Below are 26,531 nucleotides of genomic sequence, written 5' to 3' on the forward strand. Positions count from 1 at the left end.
GCGAATGCAGGTTCTACTGTGAGGGCGAGGCTGGGGCGAGATGCTTGAGGCTTGACACGAAGGCGGTAACGTCGACGCAGGTCGACGTCTTTATTAATGTTGGCTAGGCATACTCAACAATACAAGGGCTAGCGCGCGCCAGCGCGACTCAACACAACAGTCCTACATGGCAGCAGGACAGACACTCTCTCTGCTCTCCACTCCAAACTAAAGGCCGGAAAGCAGGGGAGAACGCCAGACAGGTGTTGCCATCTGTCGGGCGGCTGGCGAAGTAGACGTGGGAGTCTTGGAGGCGCCTCACACTACAGCAACTGCTATGAAAATACACATGCAAGTAGTCATCACCACAGTTGTCTAGAGCACTGAAATGACTCCTTGTTGCATACAGTAATTGCAATTTTTTTTGGCAGGCACTCGGTGTTGAAGATGCATAAGCATACGAAATGCTATGGGACTTAGCCAAGCTAGGATTTAACTGCAATAGCCAAACTAGGGTTTAACTTTCTCTGTACTGAAGCACCCTGGCTTCAGCACAGTAGACAAGCGTGCTGACCATAATTTGCTGCATAAAGAAATAAGCACAGATCAAGGCCTACTAGGACTGGGAGTGATGAACCAGGGAATAATGCATGGACAAACACAGCATGTAGAAATACAGGAAATTCTGGAGTTATGAGGAAAATAAGTAAACCAGTATTGTTGGGAAGACCACCGCAAAGTAAATTTATATTGAAAGCATTAAAGGGAACATTTTAAACTGACGCCAACAAATGCACACATACAACAGGGGGCACGTGGTGTTACAATTAATAGAGTATATCCATCAAAAAGAGTGCAGATAAAGATGCAGTATTGAGTTCAACACATGTCATTAAAACCAAGCACACCAGGAGTGTACAAGTGCGCCAAGTGCAAAAAGGGGCCAAGGAACCTACCAGCCTTTGTAGTTATAATAGTCCATTGCATGCTTTTTCGGGGGCGAGACAGGAAAGTGGCAGCCATCCAAGGCGCCGATGGCTTCTGGGAAGCCCGTGACAGCGTAGAACTCACGCATGTGGGCACTCGTATTGTTGGGATGTACCATCCGTAACCATACTCCTTCAAGCAGATCTACCACGGCAGCACAGAATTCTTGATGAACATTCACAGTGGAGCGACCTATTCCAAAGATGTGGGCAGTCGTTCTGTCCTCCGTGCTGGAGCACAAGCGGTATAGTCCCTGTGCGACACGTTTTTCCACAGAGATTGGCGTATGTTGTTGGTTTGCCACTCAAGGACCGAGCAGCACGATTCCCTTATGTACTGACAGGTAAAGACACACTTAGGGCTTGTTTGAAATGAAATAGTATAGGTTGGGTAAAGTGTCCTCACACCATTTGTTGCGCTTCCAAATCGCCTCCATTTCCCGCAGGACCGTCTGCATAAGCAGGCGTTTGGTGTGTTGCGACACCACGGACCCGAGCACATGGGGGTTGGACCCTCCCGCGTGTAGCCGTGCGCGGCTTGCCGTGTCTGGGGAAAGGGGGATCCTGGAGGTTGAGCCGATGCCGGGTGTTAGGACCTTTAAGGCCCCCCGGTGGAGGCAACACACCTCTTCGGCCTCTGCTTCACATAGACGGCACCTCCAGACTGACCCACCTGGAGGAAATCGGGTGTCACCTATTCCTGTCCCCCTCTTCAGTCTTTTGTCTTTCTCACTTTTCCATCTTTCCTGTCTTCTAGTCACTTCTTCTCTCTTCCAAATTTCTGGGCGGCAAAGCTTAACCTGGTGTACTTATTCAACCTTGGGTATTCTATATTAAATTATAGCGGCGAAGCATGGCTGGCATCTGCAGGTATTCCAACCTTGTAGCATCCCCTTGTTGGGCTCCGTGGTGGGTGGCTCCCATCGCCGCCGAATTTTGCAAACTTATATGGCAAATGCTTTTCCCCTACTTCCTGATCGCTCCCTGAAAAGGGGGCTCACCGATGACACTTTCAACTTTTTCATGAAACCCAAAGAAATATTTCCCAAGTACCATGTCATTCATAGCCAACACGAAATGAAGACAGTCCGTACTATATCTCCATTTGTTGTAGCAAAATGCCTGACAGAAGCAGTCGGCCCGGGTGACAAAGTAACTAAGATGGGAAGTGCAGACCTTCTTCTGGAAGTGCGTGATAAGCCCCAGTATAACAAATTGTCTAAACTTGTTGCATTTGGTGACATCCCCGTCTCAGTGGGCCCTCACAGGTCAATGAACACTGTATGCGGTGTCATCTCTGATGACGACCTTCTAGAGCTCAGCGAAAGCGAGCTGTTGGATGGATGGCAAGACCAAAACGTAGTAAAGGTTCAAAGAATTAAGTTAAGGCGTGACAAGGAAATTCCCACAAAGCATGTAATTATTACGTGTGGCACAAGTGACCTTCCCGCAGGGGCATCTGCGTAAGCAGGCGTTTGGTGTGTTGTGACACCACGGACCCGAGCACACGGGGGTTGGACCCTCCCGCGCTTAACCGTGCGCGGTTTAGCCATGTCTGGGGAAAGGGGGATCCTGGGGGTTGAGCCGATGTTGGGTGTTCGGACCTTTAAGGCCCCCTGGCGGAGGGAACACACCTCTTCGGCCTCTGCTTCACATAGACGGCACCCTCGGACTGACCCACCCGGGGGAAATCGGCAGTCGCCCTTTCCTGTCCTCCTCCTCTATCTTCGTCTTTCTCTCTGACTTTTCATCTTTCCTGTCTCCTACTCGCTTCCTTTTACTTCTGATTTTCTGGGCGGCAAGGGTTAACCTTGTGTGGGTAGCCAACCTTGGATATTCTGTATTTGGTTATAGTAGTGACGTACAGCTGGCGTCTGCAGGTCTTGTGTTCACAGGCCCTACAGCATCCCCTTGTTGGGCTCCATGGTGGGTGGCTGGCGTTGCTGCCGAAAACCCAGCTATTCTTATGGCTAGCCCTTTTCCACCACTCCCTGATCGCCGTCAAAAAAGAGGGCGCACCGAAGATGTGTTCCAGTTCTTTGGACGTCAAAGACGAGATTTCCCACGATTTCATGTCATCCACTCAGAAAAACAAGTACGAACAATCTCCCCTTTTCTTGTTTCGAAATCTCTTAACTCAGGCTCTAGGACCAGGTTATAAGGCATCGAGGATGGCAAGTGGTGATGTCCTCTTGGAGCTCCATGATCGCAAACAATATGAAAAGCTGCCGAATCTAGTGTCCTTTGGGGACGTCCAAGTAACAGTAACTCAGCACCGTACTATGAACACCACCCGCGGAGTTCCTACGACCAAGTCGTAGGAACGTGTGCACAAATAAATAAGCGCTGCAGCCAGCGTAAAACTTTTCCACACAACGACACTGCTCTGAAATCCGGGGCAATGCTTCTGAATGTACTAGTATACTAGCTCCAAAACAACCGGAAGTAGACGACATCATGTCACAACATACGTAGAGGCAGCGAAGGTGGAGCTTAGCCCCATGGTTAACCTCGATCACTCGGCGAACGAGTTGAGAAGGAAATGCATGGCTAGGGAGGAGGGTAACTTGTAATCGCCCCTAGCTCTCATTATATGAGATGCTTCACTTAATTAAATTGGGACACGAATGTTTTACTGTAGCTGTATCCTACGCGTCTACAAAATTTGTCCAAACCGTTTCAGGGACCCTTTAAGAGAACAGGGTGGGCAAACTAAAAAAATCGATTTTTTGTTTGTTAGAGATTTGGAATCCCCAGTCTTTCCTGAACAATGCTAACTGTGTCATTTATGCGTGCACGATTTATTTGTGCGATTTATTTGTTTTCCTAAACCTAGGTGGTGTCCGGCCTTGCCCCCTTTTACCATATAAGTGATCTGTACCTCTCCTGCATTGAAAAAAAAATCTAAGAAGAACGCAGGCTTTCTGGTTGTTTAGCGGAATGGTTATTGCTCGTCTGGCAACAGCAAAAAGCTGCCTAGCTTTTTATTTTTAGTCCAATCCTAGGACGCTGCCGGTATCACTTCAAAGCCAATTATCTGAGAACATCAATTTTTGCGACATTGGACCCTTTTTCTCTGGAACTACAAAAGCTACAAGCATAGTTTTTTCCCACTGCCAAGAAAACACAAGGGAGAGTTTACTTAACTAGATTTATGGAAATTAATGCAGTCAATTTTATCTGACAGGATGTTGATTGTCCATTTTGGCTTAAAAATTGGGAGGGTCCATTAAAAACAAAAGCATGAAATAAATAAACTATAGATAATTCTAGTTCAGTAATGAGAACACAAATAGCTGAATACAATGATACCAACATGAATCCTTTCAGCCTAGCAGATCCCGAGAAAATGGGTCGCTATACATAGGTTAGGGGCCTACAGGTGGTCGGCAGGCGCTCGTGCCACTTCTCCCGCGTTTGTTGTCTGCTTCCATAGCTAGCTGCGTTGCCGCTAATAATTCCAGCGTAGAATTTTACTTCTCTTCTGTCGTCGTAATGGGGAGGCCGCGTTTACGGGGGTATGAGTAGAGATGCAAAATTTCCAGAAATTTTGAGCAATTGGAAAAAAACCTGTTTTTTTCACATTTTTTCCCGAAATTTTGGAAAAAATGGAAAAGAACCAATTTTTTGAGCATACGGTCAATAGTTTGACAAATGTCAAAAGCCATAACTTTCATTATGTAAATAACACAAGTGAAATGCTTTCTGCCTTTTCACAAACGAATGCAAGGTTTAACAAATCGAAGACAAGCCAGAAGCATCACCACGAACGCGTTCAGTTCTCTGTGAACAGGCGCGGCTTCTTAGAATTGTTACGGCAGTTAGAACAAAGAACACTGAAATGTCTCTTCTGTGGCTATTTCGTCGTGGCTTCGACTATGGAAACATGGATCAAGATGTCTCCCCAACCGTGAAGTGCATCCACACGTTGGAAATTGGCTGTACCATTGCAAAATCTGCTTCCACACGGCTTCATATGCAGACTTCCGCCACAGGTTGCACAAGTGCACGAGGGAAAGTCAAAATTGAGCAATAACGAGCACCAAAACATGAGAAACCGCACCCAAATGATGAAGCCACGCTGACGCTGGAGCTGGCATTATGTGATATCGATGGCGAGTCGTCAGCCGTCGTTTGGTGTTTTGGTATCATGTGCGATGTTTCGGTGTCGCGTTCTGCGTTTCGAAACACTTTTACGTTCAACGCTGGGTGTTGCCTAAGTTTTATTTCTGTACGTTTTTCCCCGCGGAAATTTTGGCCAATTTTTCCAACTGCGCCGAAAAAAACGAAAAAAAAAAGGTTTTTTTTGGAATTTTCCCGTTTTTTTTCCGCACTTCGCATCTCTAAGTAAGAGCCATTCATTGTCTTACGTAACGGACAGATTTAATTTTGAAGAAATTTCACGGTAATCCATCCAGAATAAGTAAATAAGATTCTGAGGTTAGCACCATCATTTCGAAATCCCGAAAATGATTTTCCGTTAGTACCTTGCGCAGCAAGGTCAGTGAGACGGAAAAATGCAGCCGCAAACTAGAATCATTTTCCGCACTCACCTCACCGTTCCTGGCAGCCGCCATCTTTCAAAACACTTGGCAGTACCATAATCTCACTAGACCACACCGCATGCACCCGCAAAAGCCGCACGCTAGCCGGGGATGTGTCTGTACGCTTGCAACACGTTGCGTTCTGTGCATGCGTGCTGCAGTCCCGTAATTTCGCTATGTACGCAATGCTCTTGCATACACTATATATACTAAAACTGTCTAATGTGTGCTTGCATTGATGTTGCACAAATAGACAGTTTTAGTATAGCGTACAAAGAGCGTTGCATAGTAGCGAAATTACGGGACTGCTGCACGCATGCGCAGAACGCGACAAAATGCTATGGTGTTGCGTGCGTACTGACGCATCTCCGGCTAGCGTGCGGGTTTTGCTGGCGCTTGCGAAGTGGTCTTGCGAGATCACGGTGCTGCTTAGTTAGAAGGTGAAGTAAAATATCACAAATGTCAACCCGATACTAAAATGTCAGAGGGCTAAGCGTTGCCCTTCTCAAGACACCGTTGTGCGCTTTTGTGCTATATGGACTGATATGAAAAAGACCATATATGGGTAGAATAAAAATTGGGCAGATATGGCCATGTATGGCATATAAGGGCCATATGGCCATATTTGCCCAATTTTTAATATGCCCATATATGGGCTCCTTATACGCTGTATATGGTTATATTTGGAATCTAATTAAATTAATTAAAATCGGAGGTTTTACGTGCCAAAACCACAATTTCATTATGAAGCACATAGTAGTAGGGACACAAATTAATTTTAACCCAATGAGGTTTTTGATGTGCGCCCAATCAATGCACGGTACATGGTCATTCTTGCATTTCGCCCCCATCGAAATGCAACAGCCGCGCCCTCGGTTTAGTAGTGCAACGGCCAGCGTTACTAGATTTGCAATGCCTTAGCCACTACGCCACCAGGGCAGGTTTGGAATTTTTACGCCCGGCTTAAAAAGCTCCACTGTTATGTGTCTGCTGAATCCAAAGAATGTGGGCCGATCCTGGCGGCAGTGCAGAAAGGGTCCAAGTGCAATGCCACATAGCCAGGCTCAACTACACTAGTTCACAGGGGTATAAGGCTAGCAAAGCATGGTTGGGACTACATAAACGTAAAGTCAGTCTTAGATAGGCAATTGATAGCCAATCATTAGCTAATCGATCAATAATAAATAAATTCCAGAAAGTGCTGGAGATGACTTGGTAATGCTTACCCTAGCACAAAAGCCAAGACTAGCTAAGTGCCCATCAGCTCCGCTCTCTCTTTAGTATTGCGCCTTCTGTGTAAGCTACACGATTTTTTTATATTAATATATCTGTCACAACCACATAAATTTAAACCATGTTTCAGTGGTGTATACAATGCAACCATGGCTGCATTACATTAAAATGACCTCATTGTACACCTGTGATCAGAATTATGTGGACCAGGGGGCTGTCAAAAAGCCAGACATCATTCGGCAAATAAGACTGTCGATCGGTTTGTGCATGAAACTGTATGATGAATGCACTGCGATGTTTGCCACACCATTTAAGTCTGAACTGCCCTCTTCTGTTTCAGGTTACATATCCCAAGGCATCAAAGAAATAAGGTTTTTTTTTTCGTGGCACCCCTGGTCTGCATACTTTTAGTCAAGTACATAGAAGAAAGCTTTTCACATAATGCAGAATATTGAACTAAAAATGCAGGCCTTTATTTCAACATATTTATTTGACTAAGTAACATCTGGGCTTCACCTTCTCACTTCTCAGTTCGCTAAGCTTTGTCCCAATTGACAGCAACACCAACTTTTCGTTAAGTTCGCACCCTTCTTTGCTGAGAAGGCCCTTTTGTATGCTGTAAAAGGCAAAATATGATCAGCACACATATTCATAACATCATAAAATAATGTCTGATAAAGAGGAAAGCCTGTGCAAGCTCGATCTAGACGATATTTTTACGGGGGCCTAAACCACCATTTTTTTAAGCCTCAAAAATGCCTTTTCATGAGTCCGGTGCCTCCCAGGAATATACTACTGAAAGAATTTCACCAAAAACCTAGCAGCAGCGTAGATACTACAAGTGCAATGTTTACTTTTTTTCATTCTTTCTCAAAGTCCTTCGTACCGACAAAACGAAGCTGTGTTGCTACATCACCTGCCATCAACATTTGGCATTGGTTCTATTTCTGTTGTTTTAATCCTTCGGTCCACAGTTTGTAGTTTGGGCTGAGCAAAATTTGGCTTAGATGTTCACAGCTGCTTACGTTATGTGTATTTGTTTTCTTATTACGCTGGAGGGGTGGTTCAGGGCCCTTTACACATAAGTACTATGTGCTCAAATCAAGTGCAAATATTTTGACCTTACTGAGATTTTTTGAAATTCTGTATATTAAAAAAACACCCAAATATAAACCAAACACTTAGTCTAGGTTTACATTCATCAAATGACCTATTAATAACAATCACTGCACTGTGTGTGTTCTTTCTCTAACGAAAGCACTGAAAAAAAACTTGCACTCATAGGTGCCGTCAGTTGCATGTAAAATTTAAAACATAAAAGTGAAATATGCTACCGACATAACTCGCACAAAATAGCTTGGAGTGCTCCAGCGTGGAGGGGAGGCCGTTGCTCACATGGGCGATGGGCACCCTTGGCCCTTTGCCTTTAACTGAGAGAGACACAAGGGCTTGTGGTGTGAACACCATATTGAAAAGTGCCAGTGCCACGCCTGCTGCCCTTTTCCCAAAGTGTTCGATGCTGCAAAGAACACCTTTTTCTGCAAATATTCCCGATCCTGCTTCTAGCTCCACAATCTGGCAAAATATATATATATATATATAGTTCAAGTGTGTAAAGAATTGTCACGGCAAATAAGGGAAAACTATGTAGGGAATAAAGGAACACAATAGTAGATGGCACCAAATTAATGGGGTTCATTGATGTGCACCTCCACAATACACGAGGGGCTCTTGCATTTCACTCCCATAAAAATGTGGCTGCGCCCCCGAGAATGAAATCCGTGGCCTTCTCACCATCACAGCCTATTTTAATGTCCACTGCAGGACGAAGGCCTCTTCCTGCGACCTCCAATAACCTTGTCTTGCGCTGGCTGATTCCAACTTGCACCTGCAAATTTCCTAACTTCATCACCCCACCTAGTTTTCTGCCGTCCTCGCCTGGCCTTCCCTTTTCTTCATCAATTAGAATATCGGCTATCCCAGTTTTTTCTGTGATCCACACCACTCTCTTCCTGTCTCTTAACGTTAGGCTTTCTACTCAGCAGCAAAATGCCTTATCCGAAGAGACACCATGCATCCCCATGAGACAATGCAGGCTTTGTTCAAGCACCACGGCGTCAACTTCTATCGCCACAGCCATACAAACTCCTAGCTAACGTCCAATGTAGATCTAGAGTGCAACTTCAGAAATGAAAACTATGGATTACAGGTTAAAAATATTGCACGTATAAGTTGTCATTCAAATGAGATGTACGAAAATAACCTTTGTTTTATAATCTATAATCTACGTAAAAAGCAGATCCTGTCCTTTGACTTGACACACATTGCATTTGTATTTGATATCCACCACATAGTCCCATGCCAGCCTTCATTGATGCATGAAAAGCATTGTGAAACTCCCTTTAAGGAGAGATGCTCCTTAGAAACATTTCTTTTAAAATAATGATGCTGGGCAAATGAAAATTCTACCGCTTATAGGGCTTGATCTCTTCATTCGAAATCTACTTTTAGTTTTAGGATATCTCGATAGTTTCATGTCCTAAGTGCCATGCATAAGTGAGAAGCAGTGCATGTTTGTGCAGCTGCTGGACCTAGCAGTTAGCATGATAGAGCAGTGCAAAATTATTTTTCTTATACCTAACACCCCACTAAGTGCTAATAAGCAAGATATTGTGATTCCCTTTACAGGCAAATTTTAAGAGAATTTCGTATCTGGTGCTTCATATTCAGTGGCTGGTGCCCGAGTACATTACAAATTTTCATCCTTAAAAAAATAAAGTGATTGCATTAAATCCTAGATAAGTGCATTCTACATATCCTAAAAATTACACCCATTAAATGTGGTCTTAATTGGACCACAATAAGTACATAAAATGTTGTACACAAATGCCTTGTTTTGCCCAAAATAAGAAGTTGAGAAAAATGCGATTGAAAATTATAAAAGTTGTTTAGTTCTGTTAATTATTATTATTACTTCCCAGGGAGATTGTGATGCCGCAAAGCTAACCTTGGAGAGAAAAAGCTTAGGCCTACCTCCTTGCACGATCCCAATGGCGTGCGACACCGCGGTTTGACGCATCGCGCGCTTGAAAATGTGTCATATCTGTGCCTTTTCTTGCCACCTCGAGTGCTTCAACCGAGTTTATTATATTTTCCCGATCGTTTCTGGCTCTGATTTCTTCATATGTGAAATAGGAGAGATCAATGTAGCTGAAACAACTAAAAACACAAAACCTATTTCTTTAATGAAAATCGCCGTTTTTTGACCCACCTCTCCCCTTAATAACTGATGTAACAGTAAACTTCAACATGGTGCCCCGGGCCACTACTCATTAGTACGCACTGAAGATGAAGGATAGCAGAAAAGAAGGTATTCTTCGTTAGAATGTGTGCGAACAGTGCAAGTGCTTAAGCTGAGATATATACCCACTCACATTTACCCAGACCCGCCGTGGTTGCTCAGTGGCTATGGTGTTGGGCTGCTGAGCACGAGGTCGCGGGATCAAATCCCGGCCACAGCGGCCGCATTTCGATGGGGGCGAAATGCGAAAACACCCGTGTACTTAGATTTAGGTGCACGTTAAAGAACCCCAGGTGGTCCAAATTTCCGGAGTCCCCCACTACGGCGTGCCTCATAATCAGAACTGGTTTTGGCACGTAAAACCCCATAATTTAATTTTAAATTTAACATTTACCCAGCAATCCACAAGGTCTAACTGTAGGAGCGTGGCCCAGACAGCGTAGAGCATCCTCGTAGCGTTGAGCAGCTAGTGGTTCCATCTTGATGCCGTAACTGGAAAAACGTAACGGAAATAAACTAAGTGCAATGTTACCCTACTATGTTTAGTACAATTTTGGATATGCTAATGCCACTCTGTGGCATATATACTTTGTTCATGTGTTTACAAGGATGAAGAGAAAATACTAACTTGACTGCAGCAACTCTAGAAAGGTCTTTGGCAGGTGTGAGGTTCTGCAGGCCCTTTACAGTCCACTCCTTCCTATTCAGGACCGCACCAAACTTAGAGGATGTGACACGAAGCCGGCATTCCTGCTGCTATGTTGCTCTTTTTGCCTGCTGGCGGCTGTCCTTTTCAAGCGCTTCAGCTGCCACTGGTGTCACACATATCTCCTGATGCATGAAATAAATGCCAGACAGATATGAAAATTAAAAACATTGCATGTTTCTCACATTCAGTGCACACAATGGTCTAACGGATAAAAAGATACGACCTAGTGAAAGGAAACTATATGAATGTGCATGCACATGTACGTGCTACCAAATGGGGGTCCAAGGCAATAAAATATTAAATGTGATGACTCAGCCTATAGCATTGAAACCATGACTAAACATAATTCATACAAGGGTTTGGCACCAACACGCAACATTTGAGAGATTCATAGTAATTCCTTGCAAGAAACATTGACCAGCCTCTGACCTGCATAACACTGTCCCAAGGTGTGCTGGAGGATTCCAGGCTGTGCCGCTTTCGAAGAAAGTGAGAGTCGGGATGCTTTCCCAAGGATCTTCGTTTGCTGGTTGTAAGCCAGAAAGAAGAATGGTGAAATCGTGTGGCAGCAGGGACTGCTGGTAGCTCTGTGGCACTAATGAGGACACCAGCCCGAACCTGGACTGTACGGTCTCGCCTTCGTCGGTTAGCAGGAGCGCTTTCGCGAAGCCATTATCCGGGTCAAATGAAAGCAGTTCTTGAGTAAACTTTTGCTTCCCCTCTTCTTGCTCCTGCCGATTTCTACGGCGTACACAGCGCTCCTTCGGCAAGGCAAACTTTGGCCTGCTAGTCCCACCTTCTTTCACTTTGCGCCAGTCCACGCATTGAAACGGGCATCCTCTGATCGCGCTTCGGTGGAGAATCTTCCATTGTTAAGGCAAATCCATGCACGAGAGCTGGTCCGGCGCCTCGGAGAAACCCTAACACTGTAGGAGTATGACAGTCCTCAAAACAGTGATCATGTGTTTGCGGGCGAGCTTTCCTGCTGGGAAGTTGCAGCTTCCATCGATGACGCGTGTCGTGTCCAATGCTATCATCACGGAATACGGTGGCATATTCTTTTTTTTTGCTTTTGTAGCATGGTGCCTTCAAGAAGATGAGCCCGGCGCTGCAAATAGAGTGCTAAGCTCCTTCATCCATGACTTCAGACAAGAGAATCAGCTATTGCACCAACTCATCTATAATTTGTTTTGTTAAACCTAAGCCTAAATAATGTCATGAGGATTTCTTAACATTCACACAAGAGCAAAGCGCTTTTATCACAGAAGGTCAACGGTTGCGACTATTGCCCGTTTACATGCCATACAGTTGAACAAATACTTACCTGCTTTGGGTGACGTTGGTCTTCAGTGCACACACGTTGACGTACGATTCCACTTGAAAGTTGTAGCTTCATTCGTAGCTTCGTTTCGTTCCCGATCGTCCTACATAAAATTCATGTACGCTCCGATCTGACAGCAGAGGTAATACGGCAAGGTCGTTCTTCCATCCAGTGATGGGGAAAATTGCCGTCAATGAATGGTGCGACATCATTGGGAATGATTGCACAAACACAGAATACAAAATCAAGACGTCAAGATAACACTTTATCCCTATTGCATTCGCAGTGCACTGCGTTTTTTGTAGTGTTTTCATGCAAAATGGCGGCGCCGCACAGTGTTGCTTGAACACTCCAGAGCTTTTTACAGTGTTGCTGGCATTTATGCAACTCGTCTATCGAAGCCCGCAGGGGCGTCTGCGTCAGCAGGCGTTTGGTGTGTTGCGACACCACATACCCGAGCACATGAGGGATTGGACCCTCTCGCATGTTCCGTGCGCGGCTTAGCCGTGTCTAGTGAAAGGGGGATCCTGGGGGTTGAGCCGATGCCGGGTGTTCGGACCTCTAAGGCCCCCCCCGGTGGAGGCAACACACCTCTTCGGCCTCTGCTTCACACAGACGGCACCTCCAGACTGACCCACCTGGAGGAAATCGGCAGTCGCCTTTTCCTGTCCCCCTCTCAACACTTTTTCTTTCTCTTTCACTGTCTCTTCTTTCCTGTCTCCTATTATCTTCTCTTCACTTCCAAATTTCTGGGCGGCAAGGGTTAACCTTGTGTGGCCAGCCAGTCTTGGTTATGCTGTATTTGGTTATAGCAGTGATGTACAACTGGCGTTGGCAGGATTCCGATTACAGGAACTCCTGTCACGTCCCCGCGTTGGGCTCCTTGGTGGGTGGTTGGCATCGCTGCCGAAAATCCCAGCTATACTCATGGACAGTGCCTTCCCTAAACTCCCTGATCGCCCTCAAAAACGAGGGTGCACCGAAGATGTATTTCAATTTTTTGGCAACAGAGCACAAAACTTTCCACGATTTCACGTCATCCATTCTGATAAGCCTGAAAAGACAGTGAAAATGATCTCACCCTTCCTTGTCTCGAAGTCTCTGACTGAAGTTCTTGGCCGAGGTTACAAAGCATCAAAAATGGCAAGCGGTGATCTGCTTCTAGAGCTCCGCGATCAGATACAATACGAAAAACTGCCGAAATTAGTGTCATTTGGGGACATCCCAATAACGCTGACACCACACCGTACTATGAACAACACCACGTGCGGCGTTGTTTCAGATGATGATTTAATGGAGCTAACCGAGGCTGAACTCTTGGAGGGCTTCAGTGAGCAGAATGTAATAAACGTTAAAAGAATTAAGATGAGGCGCGACGGGAAAGAAATCAAGACTAAGCACCTGGTGCTCACTTTCGGCTCAAGTGTCCTGCCCGAGTCCATCGAGGCCGGATACATCAAACTTCGTGTCAGGCCATACGTTCCAAATCCTCTCAGATGCTTTAAATGCCAGCGATTCGGCAGCAGTTCTCAGAACTGCCGAGGCCGGCAAACATGCGCGAAATGCAGTGCTCATGAACACTCATCTGAGTCTTGTGAAAACTCGCTACATTGTGTGAACTGTTATGGGGAGCACGCCGCATACTCGCGGTCGTGCCCATCCTGGAAAAAAGAAAAAGAAATTGTAACAATTAAAGTATAGGAAAATCTAACGTTCAAGGAGGCACGCAGGCGGGTATCCTACCTGCCAAAGAACACATTTGCCGAGTGGCGCGTCAGGGGGCAGCGTCGCAACGGCTTCCGGCGGCTGTCCGGCCCGCACACAGTGAGCCGGCAGTGACGCCATCCGCCCCCCCGGCGGCTGCAGCTAGCGCTGCTCCGCCAACTCACAAGAAGGGGCCATCGACCTCCGGGCTGGTGGCCTCGAGGGCCTCGTCTCTCGAGGCGAATCCTTTTCGTCAAACCAACCGCTCGCAAGAGCGTGTGTCCAGCGCCTCACAAGAGGCTATGGACACAACAACCAGCCAGACGGCGCCACTTGCGTCTAAGGAGCCGCGAGAGTCTCGCGATCGCTCCAAACAAGAAAAACACCGCATCACGGCGCCCGGAAAGGGCTCTGTGAAGTAATTCCTCTTTCTTAACACAGAGCACAAAACCCACATTCAACATGGATACACAAATATTACAGTGGAATGTCCGAGGACTCCTCCACAATCTCGATGACATCAAAGAACTCCTACATAAGTATAATCCATAGGTGCTGTGTGTCCAAGAAACACCTCAAACACACGCAAACAGATTTTCTCCGACAATACGCCATTTTTCGTAAGGACCGCGATGACACAGTCCTGTCTTCCGGTGGTGTGGCTATTGTAGTCGACAGAGGTGTTGCCTGCCGGGAACTAAAACTTCGTACGCCCCTAGAGGCAGTTGCTGTCCGAGGGGTGTTGTTTGACAAGCTGGTCACTGTCAGCTCTATATACATCCCTCCCAATTATCAACTACATAAAGCCGAATTCCAAAACTACATAAATGAACTTCCGGAGCCATACATAGTTGTCGGAGATTTCAACGCACATAACACTTTGTGGGGAGACTCACGTTGCGATGCGAGAGGTTGCCTGATTGAAAATTTTCTGTTTTCTTCAGGCGCATCATTACTTAACAAGAAAGAGCCTACGTATTACAGCATTACACATAACACATATTCATCCATTGACTTAAGTATAGCATCGAGTACACTAATGCCATACCTGGAGTGGTCTCTTCTCAAGAACCCCTTTGGGAGCGACCACTTCCCAATTATGCTAGGCTTAACAGAACATGATAGATGCTCGCCAGACGTTCCCCGATGGAAGGTTGACTCGGCTAACTGGGAACTTTTCCGACAAATAACATATTTAAGCCGTGATGACATTGCCTCTTTTAACATAGACGATGCTGTGGCGTATATAACAGGTTTTATCATTGATGCTGCTGAAAGGTGCATACAACAAACTAATGGACTAGCTAATAAACGTCGCCTGCCTTGGTGGAATGATGAATGCCAGAAAGCGCGTAAAAAGCAAAACAAAGCCTGGAGATTGTTTCGCAACTCCCCAACAGCTGAAAACCTGATAAATTTTAAACAAGCAAAGTCACAGGGCTGAAGAACGCGTCGACGTGCAAAGAGAGAGAGTTGGGAAAGGTACCTTTCCAGTATAAATTCATACACCGACGAAACAAAAGTCTGGAACAGGGTAAATAAACTAATAGGCCGGGAGTCACATCCTCTACCCTTAGTAAGTAGCCAAGGTGATAGCCTGGAAGACCAGGCGGATTGTCTAGGTGAACACTTTCAATATGTATTCAAGTGAATCGCATTATACAGACACTTTCCTGAAGTTCAAAGAACGTGAAGAGCGGCAGCCTCTTAACCGCAAAGGTTCTTCGAGTGAGGCTTACAATCAACCATTTAGCTTAGCCGAACTTAAAGCATCTCTCGCTTGTTGTAACAACTCGGCGCCAGGTGGCGATCGTATCATGTACGAAATGATTAGGTACTTACACCCCGAAACACTGGCAACACTCCTGCTTCTTTTTAATATCATGTGGACGGCTGGCTGTATTCCGTCCTCATGGAAAGAAGCCATAGTCATCCCGGTACTTAAACAAGGCAAAGACCCGTCCTTAGGCAGCAGCTACAGGCCAATAGCTCTAACAAGCTGCCTGTGCAAGCTGTATGAAAAAATGATAAACCGGGGTTTAATTAGTTTCCTAGAAAATAACAAAATACTAGACCCCTTCCAGTGTGGATTCCGAGAAGGTAGGTCGACAATAGACCACCTTGTTCGCATCGAGGCAAACATCAGAGATGCGTTTATTCATAAACAGTTTTTACTTTCTGTATTTATAGATTTAGAGAAAGCGTACGACACGACATGGCGCTTCGGGATTCTGCGAGATCGCTCTGCGATGGGGGTCCGCGGTAATATGTTTAACACAGTCGAAAGCTACTTGTCTAACCGCACGTTTCGCGTAAGAGTGGGCAATGCTTTATCTAGAACATTCACCCAGGAGGCTGGCGTGCCGCATGGGGGTGTACTTAGTTGCACACTTTTCATTGTAAAAATGAACTCCCTGCATACAGTCATTCCACACAGCATGTTTTATTCTGTGTATGTCGATGACGTACAGATATGTTTCAAATCATGTAACATCGCTATCTGTGAACGACAGGTGCAGCTTGGATTACATAAATTGTCTAAATGGGCGGATGTAAATGGGTTCAAAATAAACGCACAGAAAAGTACATGCATACTCTTCTCAAACAAAAGAGGCGTGACACCGGTGACAAATCTCGCGATCAATCGAGAGGAACTATCCATGAGCAGTGAACATAAATTCCTGGGCATAATTCTGGACTCTAAGCTTACCTTCATCCCCCATCTTAAATATCTGAAGACAAAGTGTCTGAAGACTATGAACCTTTTAAAAATTCTCTCGCCCACAACATGGGGTAGTGATCGAAAATGCCTCCTAAACTTGTACAACAGTCTTGTCCGCTCACGCCTTGATTACGGAGCTATAATTTATAACTCTGCAACGCCAAGTGCATTAAAAATACTAGACCCCATTCACCATTTAGGTATCCGCCTCGCAACCGGTGCTTTCCGAACAAGCCCGATCCAGAGCCTCTATGTAGAGTCGAACCAGTGGTCACTCCATCTGCAGCGTTCATATAGCAGTTTCACGTATTTTCTGACAGTACAAGCCAACAATGAACATCCTTCTTATTCCACCATAAAAGATATGACCGCTGCTACACACTTCCATAACCGACCTGCAGCGAGAAAACCGTTCTCATTACGTGTAAGGAATCTTAGTGAGCAAATGGGTGTTCCATTGCTTGAACATCGACCTATGTCTCCTGCTAAAATGTTACCGCCGTGGCAGTGGCAGATCATAGAGTGTGACACATCGTTCGTAGAGGTCACGAAGTACGCTCCAGAGGCACAGATTAAAATGCATTTCCTAGAGCTTCAATCCCAGTACTCGTGTACAGAGTTTTACACAGACGCTTCTAGATCACATGCCGGGGTTTCTTATGCAGCCGTCGGCCCATCTTTCTTGGAATCCGGTGTACTCCACCCGCAAACAAGTATCTTTACGGCTGAGGCCTATGCACTATTGTCGGCTGTGAATCATATAATGAAAACAAAACTTCAAAAAACAGTTATATTTACAGACTCTCTAAGCGTTGTGAAAGCCCTGATGTCACTCTGCAAGCACAAAAATCCTGTACTCATTGAGCTCTATTCCGCCCTATGCAGAGCGTATGTAGCAAACCAGCATGTAATAATATGCTGGGTGCCGGGCCATAGAGGCATTGAGGGTAATGTGCAAGCAGACCAAGTGGCCACATCAGCGACATCACACACTAGTAATCATACAGTAGCTGTTCCTGCAACAGACTTGAAACCTTTCTTGCGAAAGAAACTGCGAAGCCACTGGCAACGCTTGTGGGATGCTGAAACAAGTAATAAACTACATGATTAAACCACAGTTAGGTTTCCGGCCCTCAGCTACGAAAACACGACGAATTGACGTCATATTCTGCCATCTCAGAATAGGACACACGTACGGCACCCACAATTTTTTGCTTACTGGTGATGAACCACCAACCTGTGGTAGATGTGGTGAGAGGCTGACCGTCCTCCACGTCCTGCTGGAGTGTCGGGAAGCCGAACCGGAGAGAAGAAAACATTTTCCTGTAGCATACCGCTATCATATCCCTCTTCATCCCATGATGTTTATTGGTGAAGAACCACGTTTTAATGCCAATGCAATCCTTGGCTTTTTGAGCGATGTTGTGCTACATGTTATTTGTCCAACAAGTTCATACGCATCCTCTCTCTAGAGGATGCCGCTGTGATAGTTTTTTTTTTATAGCACATGCCTCCTGGGCCTTGTGGTTCAAGGGCTCTGTCTAGGCAGTTGTGCTTCTTGCCAATTACTGCATCTTAAATATCGTGTCATTCTTTCTCAATGCATTCTTCATTGCATAGTACACCTCATTAGTCATTGCCATGATTTTAGTACATGTATATTTTACTGCACTTTACAGCGATTATTTTAGGCCCCTTTACAGCCACGCCTCATCTATTTCTCAGAATTCATCACTCCACTGCAAACTCACAAACACTGGCATGGCGCTCTTTGGCTATACTTGGCCCTTGCGCCATTAAACACCATACATCATCATCATCGTCTATCGAAAGTTACCTATCTAATCGCACATTGCGCGTAAGAGTGGGTAGCGCTTTGTCTCGGTCATTCACCCAATTAAGAGACCGGTGTGCCTCAGGGGGCATGCTTAGTTGCACACTATTTATTGTAAAAATTAATTGCCTCCACGCAGTCATCCCACGCACGATGTTTTATTCTTCTGTTTATGTCGACGATGTGCAGATAGCCTTTAAGTCATGCAATATTGCCGTCTGCGGACGACAAGGGCAGCTGGGAATAAACAAGTTGTCCAAATGGGCAAATGAAAATGGATTTAAAGTGAACTCCCAGAACACTTGCATACTCTTTACAAACAACAAGAGAGGCGTAACGCCAGTCCCAAGTATTGAAATCATAGGAGATGCGCTCTCTGTGAGCAGCGAGCATAAGTTCCTAGAAATCATTTTAGATTCCAAGCTGACGTTTGTTCCTCATCTTAAGTATCTGAACCCCGCAGGGCCGTCTGCGTCAGCAGGTGTTTGGTGAGTTGCGCCACCACGTACCCAAGCACACGAGGTTTGGAACCTCCCACGTCTAACCGTGCGCGGCTTAGCTGTGTCCGGGGAAAAGGGGATCCTGGGGGTTGAGCCAATGCCGGGTGTTTGGACCTTTACGGCCCCTCGGCGGAGGCAACACACCCCTTTGGCCTCGGCTTCACGTAGACGGCACCCCCGGACTGACCCACCCGGGAGAAATCGGTAGTTGCCTTTTCCTGTCTCTCTCTCCAATCTTCGTCTTTCTCTCTCGCCTTTTCATCTTTCCTGTCGTCTACTCTCTTCTATATTACTTCCGACCTTCTTGGCAGCGAGGGTTAACCCTGTGTGAGTAGCCAACCTAGGTTATTTCATATTCGGTTATAGTGGTGACGTATAGCTGGCGTCCGCAGGACTTGTTTTTATAAGACCTGTGGCGTCCCCTTGTTGGGCTCCATGGTGGGCGGCTGGCGTTACTACTGAAAACTGAAAATTTTCCATGGATAGCTCCTTTCCCAAGCTCTCTGATCGCCCTCAGAAACGATGGCGCACCGAAGAAATATTTAAATTTTTTCGTCGCAACACTGAGAACTTCCCCCGCTATCAGGTAATACACTGTGAGAAACCAGGAAAGACAACGAGAATGATCTCACCCTTCCTTGTTTACAAAAGTCTAACTCAGACAATTGGCTGAGGCTGTAAGGCAACTAGACTTGTGAGTGGCGACCTTCTCTTGGAACTACATGACAAAAAGCAATATGAAAAACTTTACTGTAATCTAGTGTCTCTCGGGGACATACCAGTTTCAGTGACCCCACACCGCACCATGAACACCATCCGCGGTGTGATTTCCGATGATGATCTCATGGAGTTGACCGAGACTGAACTTCTTGAAGAATGGAAAGAACAAAATGTGATCAACATAAAATGTTGACACTAAGAAATTGACACTAAGCACCTCCCTAGCAAAAATTCCCAATAGAAAACTAATAGCTTATTGGGTTATTGACACTATTGGTACTGTATTTTCCTATTGGAACTATATTTGCTTATTGGTTCTGTATTTGCCTATTGGTAATGTATTGGTTTTGTATTTGCCTATTGGATCATTGCGACCTATTGGTCATGTATCTGACTATTGTAATTAGTCTTGTATAAGTGTACCGTGGGTGTTTATCTTCACAGAAGAGGGCCCACAATGTGGCAACACCCCTAGAATGATAAGCACAGATGATGATTCAGGCACATGTACACAAATATATTCTCAAAACAAAACTACATATGCTTCCTCTGCCCCTTCATGATGTCGGCTATTTTGCAGGCGACTATTTTGCCAAGGCAACTATGCCTTGTGGCAATTTCTGCGGGGCTGCTGCATCGGCTCTCCAGGTAGTGCCTGAAAAATGCTGAAAATAAACAGTACCATGAAATCGGAAAACAAGCACTTTTTCTTAATTCATCAGTTTAATTTTGATTACCAAGTATTAGTATAGAAAGTTGGGTGCATAATGAGAAATTATCTAGACCTTTAATTCACCACACATAATATGCACAATGTTGCAACAGTTGAACTATATGCCAAAAGATTTCATTAAGCATTACACACCCATTATAGCATTTTAAGTGGGTTAGAGCATACCTTTTAGAACTTCATATTTCGTAGCATGCAAGGGTGGCTTGGCTTCCGCTTTAGTTCTATTTGATGCAGCGCCCGTGACACTTCTGTTAAAGAGGCCTGCAGTCGAAAATATCCGAACGCTGGCCTCACGAACAAAAATGCCATCTTTCGGGCGCTGCATCAAATGTTTGTACACGGATATCATGTCCCGTTTCACCCCATTATGTTTCTTGGCAAAGAACCGATTTTTAATGCCAAAGCAGTCGTCGATTTTTTAAACGATGTGGTCCTGCATGTTATCAGCCCAACTAGTTCGTAGTGCATCCTCTCTCCAGAGGATGCCGCTGTGATAGTTTTTTATAGCACATGCCTCCAGGCCCTTCTGGTTCAAGGGCTCTGCTTAGGTAGTAGTGCTTCTTGCCAATTACTGCATCTTAAATATTTTAAATATTGTGTCATTCCCTCTCAATGCATTCTTCATTTCTTAGTACACCTCATGTCATTGCCATGATTTTAGTACATGTATATTTTACGCGCTTTACAGCGATTATTTTTAGGCCCCTTTACAGCCACGCTTCATCTACTTCTCAGAATTCATCGCTCCACTGCACACTCACAAACACTGACATGGCGCTCTTTGGCCATAACTGGCCCTTGCGCCATAAAACACCACACATCATCACCAATGCTCGTTGGTCAGCCTACAAACAGCGCCGATGAGTACGCGCAGGCCGTAAAAGACGCCAAAGATAACTTCCTAAGCAGCACATTACCTTGTATGCTTAAAACTAACCCTAAACAATTTTGGCGCATGGTTAATCTTAAAGAGGATAATGTAATAGCGCTCAGTGACCTTAATGGTGACGCTATACCGGCCAACCAGTGTCCCGGAGTACTAAATGAAGTCTTCGCAAAACATTTTTCGTTACCCAGCAATTCCACCCCACCACACCTACGACCATATGACCATGATATATTGTTCCCTCTCATTATCAGCTATGATGGTGTCGCAAGCATCATTAGGTCCCTAAAACCGTCCTCTGCGCCGGGTTGTGATCAGATTAATGTGAAGTTCCTACAAAGCACAGTTTGCTACACATCAATCACATGAACAAAAATTCTCCAGCAATCATTGCATGATGGTATTCTTCCATCTGAGTGGAAGGTCGTGAAGGTAATTACAATCCATAAATCAGGCAATAACCAGTCCCCTCTAAATTACAGACCAATTTCGCTCACAAGTATACCTTGCAAGATACTAGAGCATATCTTGGCTTCTCACCAAGCTACGTTCTTGGAATCACATTCATTTTTCGCACCATCGCAGCATGGATTTTGGAAATCATACTAGTGTGAAACTCAATTAACACTTTTTGTACACAAACTAAACGCCATTCTTGACAATAGGTCCTTGGCTGACTGCATTTTTCTTGACTTTTTGAAAGCCTTTGACAAAGTGTGTCACAAGCTGCTCATTTATAAATTATGACTGCTTAACCTCGATCCCTGCATTTTAATCTGGATTGAAAGTTTTCTTGCTAACCGTTCTCAGTTTGTTTCAGCTAACGGCGCGAATTCTGAAGAATGCACAGTCCATTCTGGTGTACCGCAGGGCTGTCCTCGGCCCTCTTCTTTTCCTCATTTATATTAACGATTTACCATCTTGCATTTCCTCATCCGTTCATTTGTTTGCCGATGACTGTGTAATTTGCCGAGAAATAACAGGTCCAAATGACGCCGCTCTTCTTCAAGCTGACATTAATGCCGTCTTTGAGTGGTGTAACACCTGGCTTATGGAACTAAACATCAAAAAATGTAAATTCAGGCGAGTGTCTAGAAAGATTACTAGTTTACGTATTTATCACCTAAATAATGTACTACTCGACAGCGTATCTTCATATAAGTGCCTTGGAGTTCACATCAGTAGCAATCTAACATGGGATACTCACATCTCTCATGTTGTCTGCAACACTAATCGCATGCTCGGATATATTCGTCGTAACTTTGCAAAATCGCCTTCGTCTCTCAAACTAATGCTATATAAAACACGCATTCGTCCTAAGTTAGAATATGCCGCTTCGGTTTGGGATCCGCATCATAATAATTTGGTACATTCGCTAGAAATGGTGCAAAATAATTCGGTCCGTTTTATACTCTCTAATTACAATCGAATCTCGAGCATCACGGTAATGAAAGCTAACCTTAAAGTACCTACGCTTGCTTCTCGGCGTGCGATGCTTCCCTTAAGCCTTTTTCACAAATTGTATCATCATCCTTACCTACGCGATTTACTAATACTTCCTCCCTATTACGTTTCGCACCGTCTGGATCATGCTCATAAAGTTGGTATTCCATTGTGTAAAACAGAATCATTCCTACAGTCATACATACCACGCACATCAAATGATTGGAATTGCCTTCCCAAATTGGTAGTAACAATCTCAGGTCATGAAAAATTTGTGACTTCATTAACGAATGCATTGTAACATCTTGTATTTTACCTCTTTATAGCAATTATTGTATAATTGGAAACACTGGACTGCTTCTTTGTATTTATTGTATTTATAGTATTTTTGTAACATGTATTCTGCCTCTTCATAACTATTATTGCCCGCAGGGGCGTCTGCGTCAGCAGGCGTTTGGTGTGTTGCGACACCACGGACCCGAGCACACGAGGGTTGGCCCCTCCCGCGTCTAACCGTGCGCGGCTTAGCCGTGTCCGGGGAAAAGGGGATCCTGGGGGTTGAGCCAATTCCGGGTGTTTGGACCTTTACGGCCCCCCGGCGGAGGCAACACACCCCTTTGGCCTCGGCTTCACGTAGACGGCACCCCCGGACTGGCCCACGCGGGGGAAATCGGTAGTTGCCTTTTCCTATCCTTCTCTTCAATCTTCGTCTTTCTCTCTCACTTTCAATCTTTCCTGTCTTCTCCTCTCTTCTATTTACTTCCGACTTTCCAGGCAGCGAGGGTTAACCTTGTGTGGTGCAACCAACCTTGGCTGTACATATTTGGTTATAGTAGTGGCGTACAGCTGGCGTTTTGTAGGACCTGTCTTTTCCAGGTCCTGCAGCGTCCCCTCGTTGGGCTCCATGGTGGGTGGCTGGCGTCGCTGCCGAAAAATTCTATACCTATGGCTGAACAATTCCCGCCACTCCCTGATCGCCGTCTGAAAAGAGGGCGCACCGAAGATGTGTTCCAGTTTTTTGGACGCCAAACACCGAATTTCCCCCGATTTCATGTAATTCACTCTGAAAAGTCAGACACATCAGTACGTACAATTTCACCTTTCCTTGTCTCAAAGTCTTTGACTGATATTTTTGGAACAGGCTACAAAGCATCCAGGATGGCAAGCGGGGATCTCCTCTTGGAACTCCGTGATCTCAAACAATACGAGAAACTGCCCAATCTAGTGTCATTTGGAGATGCCCAATTAACAGTAACCCCACACCGTACTATGAATACCACCCGTGGCGTTGTCTCAGATGATGACCTGTTGCAGCTGAGTGAGGCTGAACTCCTTGAGGGTTTCAGTGATCAGAATGTCGTCAATGTTAAACGGATTAAAATGAGGCGAGATGGCAAAGAACTCCTGACCAAACACCTAATACTTACTTTCAACTCAAGTGTCCTGCCCGAGTCCATCGAGGCCGGGTACATCAAGCTTCGTGTTAGGCCATACGTGCCAAATCCCCTTCGATGTTTCAAATGCCAGCGGTTCGGCCATAGTTCGCAGAACTGCCGAGGCCGCCAAACCTGTGCGAAATGCAGTGCTCACGAACACTCCTCCGTGTCTTGTGAAGGTTCTCTACATTGTGTTAACTGTGATGGGGAGCACGCCGCATACTCGCGGTCGTGCCCATCTTGGAAAAAAGAAAAGGAAATAGTGACAATTAAGGTAAAAGAAAACATAACTTTCAAAGAGGCACGAAGGCGGGTTACCTACCTGTCTAAAACCAGCTTTGCCGATGTGACGCGTCAGGGGGCAGCGTCGCAGCGGCTTCCGGCTGCTGTCCGGCCCATGCGTAGTGAGCCGGCGGTGAAGCCATCTGCCCCCTCGGCGACTGCAGCTAGCACTGCTCCGCCACCCCAGCAGAAGGGGCCATCCACCTCTGGGCTGGTGGCCTCCAAGGTCTTGTCTCTCGAGACGAGGCCTTCACTGCGAACAAACCGCTCTCAAGAGCGGGTGTCCAGCGCTCCGCAAGAGCCGATGGACACATTTTCCAGCCAGACGGCGCAGCCAGCGCCAAAGGAGCGGCGAGAATCTCTCGACCGCTCCAAAAAAGAAAAAGCCCGCATCACAGGGCCCGACAAGGGCTCTGTAAGTTAAGTTAGTGTTTTTACACGAGACACACAGCACAAACTTCGTTTGCAACATGGCCACACAGATACTACAGTGGAACGTCAGAGGACTACTTCGTAACCTCGACGACATCACAGAACTCATACATAAATTTAATCCGAAGGTGCTGTGTGTCCAAGAAACACACTTAAAACCTACGCAGTCCAACTTTCTCAAGCAATATGCCATTTTCCGTAAAGATCGTGACAACGCTTCTGCCTTGTCCGGAGGTGTAGCCATAGTTGTAAATAAGTCTGTTGCTTGCCAACAGTTTGCCCTTCACACGCCTCTCGAGGCTGTATCTGTGCGAGCAATTTTATTCAACAAGCTTATAACGATGTGCTCCATTTACATAACACCCAACCATCACCTCACAAAAACGGAATTTTACAGCCTCATCGAGCAGCTCCCAGAACCATACATTATCACTGGTGATTTTAATGCTCATCATACCCTTTGGGGAGATTCGCGATGCGACGCGAGAGGTCGACTCATTGAAAACTTCCTTGTTAACTCCGGTGCGTGCCTCTTCAATAAGAAGGAACCAACATATTACAATATCCATCATAGTTCATATTCATCAATAGACCTGTCAATTGGCTCTGCCTCACTTTTCCCTGACTTAGAATGGCATGTAATTAAAAACCCATTCGGAAGTGATCATTTCCCAGTAACCCTAAACTTAGTAACTGAACATGACTCTCTTCCCCATGTCCCTCGCTGGAAACTGGCCTCAGCTGACTGGGAATGCTTTAGGGAATCCACGTACTTATTACGAGATTTTATAAATAATTTTACTATAGATCATGCCATATCATATTTTACTGCTTTTATCATTGACGCCGCTGAGAAGTTCATCCCTCAAACATGTGGCACTTCATTTAAAAGACGGGTCCCCTGGTGGAATAACGATTGTAGACAGGCACGAAGGAGACAAAATCAAGCTTGGGGCAAACTACGTGAATGTCCTACAGCTGAAAACCTCATAGAATTTAAACATGTTAAATCCCAGGGAAGAAGGACGCGAAGACAGGCTAAGAGGGCAAGCTGGGAAAGGTTTCTCTCAGGTATCAACTCGTATACTCAAGAGGCAAAAGTATGGGACAGGCTAATGAGGCTAAAGGGAAAAGAAATCCATCCGTTGCCGCTAGTGAACGACGAAGCGAACAGCTTGGAAGACCAAGCTGACGCTCTTGGCGAACACTTTGAGCGCGTGTCTAGTTCAAATAATTATTCCGAGGCATTCCGTAAGCACAAACAAATCGCAGAACGCAAGGCTATTGACCGCAAATGCAGACAGAACGAACCCTATAACATGCCTTTTAACATCGCCGAATTGAGAGCCTCCTTGGCTGCATGTCGGAGCTCTGCACCTGGACCCGACAGGATCATGTACGACATGATCAAACACATTCACAGTGATACCCAAATAACGTTACTCGCACTTTTCAATGCTATATGGGCTGCCGGGTACCTACCTACTGCATGGAAAGAATCCCTTGTCGTTCCGATTCTGAAACAAGGTAAAGACCCCAAATTAGTAACAAGTTACCGCCCAATAGCCCTCACAAGTTGTATCTGCAAACTCTTTGAAAAAATGATCAATCGTCGCCTTTTACACTTCCTTGAGTCAAACAAAATACTTGATCCATATCAGTGCGGCTTCAGAGAAGGACGGTCTACAACGGACCATCTCGTGCGCATCGAAGCAAACATTCGTGATGCCTTCATACATAAACAATACTTCCTATCCGTGTTTCTC

The 26,531-nt window shown here is 45.4% G+C and overlaps 2 long non-coding RNA genes across 2 annotated transcripts; both read right to left on the reverse strand.

Moving 5' to 3' along the window:
• Positions 1-1,443: 1,443 nt before the first annotated feature.
• Positions 1,444-25,042, reverse strand: LOC125946021 (uncharacterized). Its single transcript, XR_007467323.1, has 4 exons — positions 24,374-25,042; positions 24,032-24,183; positions 12,696-13,474; positions 1,444-1,622 (listed from the first exon to the last, which is right to left on the reverse strand). It is a non-coding gene; the product is annotated as an uncharacterized LOC125946021 (long non-coding RNA).
• On the reverse strand, positions 20,050-20,654 carry LOC125946018 (uncharacterized). Its single transcript, XR_007467319.1, has 2 exons — positions 20,452-20,654; positions 20,050-20,218 (listed from the first exon to the last, which is right to left on the reverse strand). It is a non-coding gene; the product is annotated as an uncharacterized LOC125946018 (long non-coding RNA).
• Positions 25,043-26,531: the final 1,489 nt, after the last annotated feature.

This window comes from Dermacentor silvarum, chromosome 5 (genome assembly GCF_013339745.2).
Source record: "Dermacentor silvarum isolate Dsil-2018 chromosome 5, BIME_Dsil_1.4, whole genome shotgun sequence".
Taxonomy (NCBI): Eukaryota; Metazoa; Arthropoda; class Arachnida; order Ixodida; family Ixodidae; genus Dermacentor; species Dermacentor silvarum.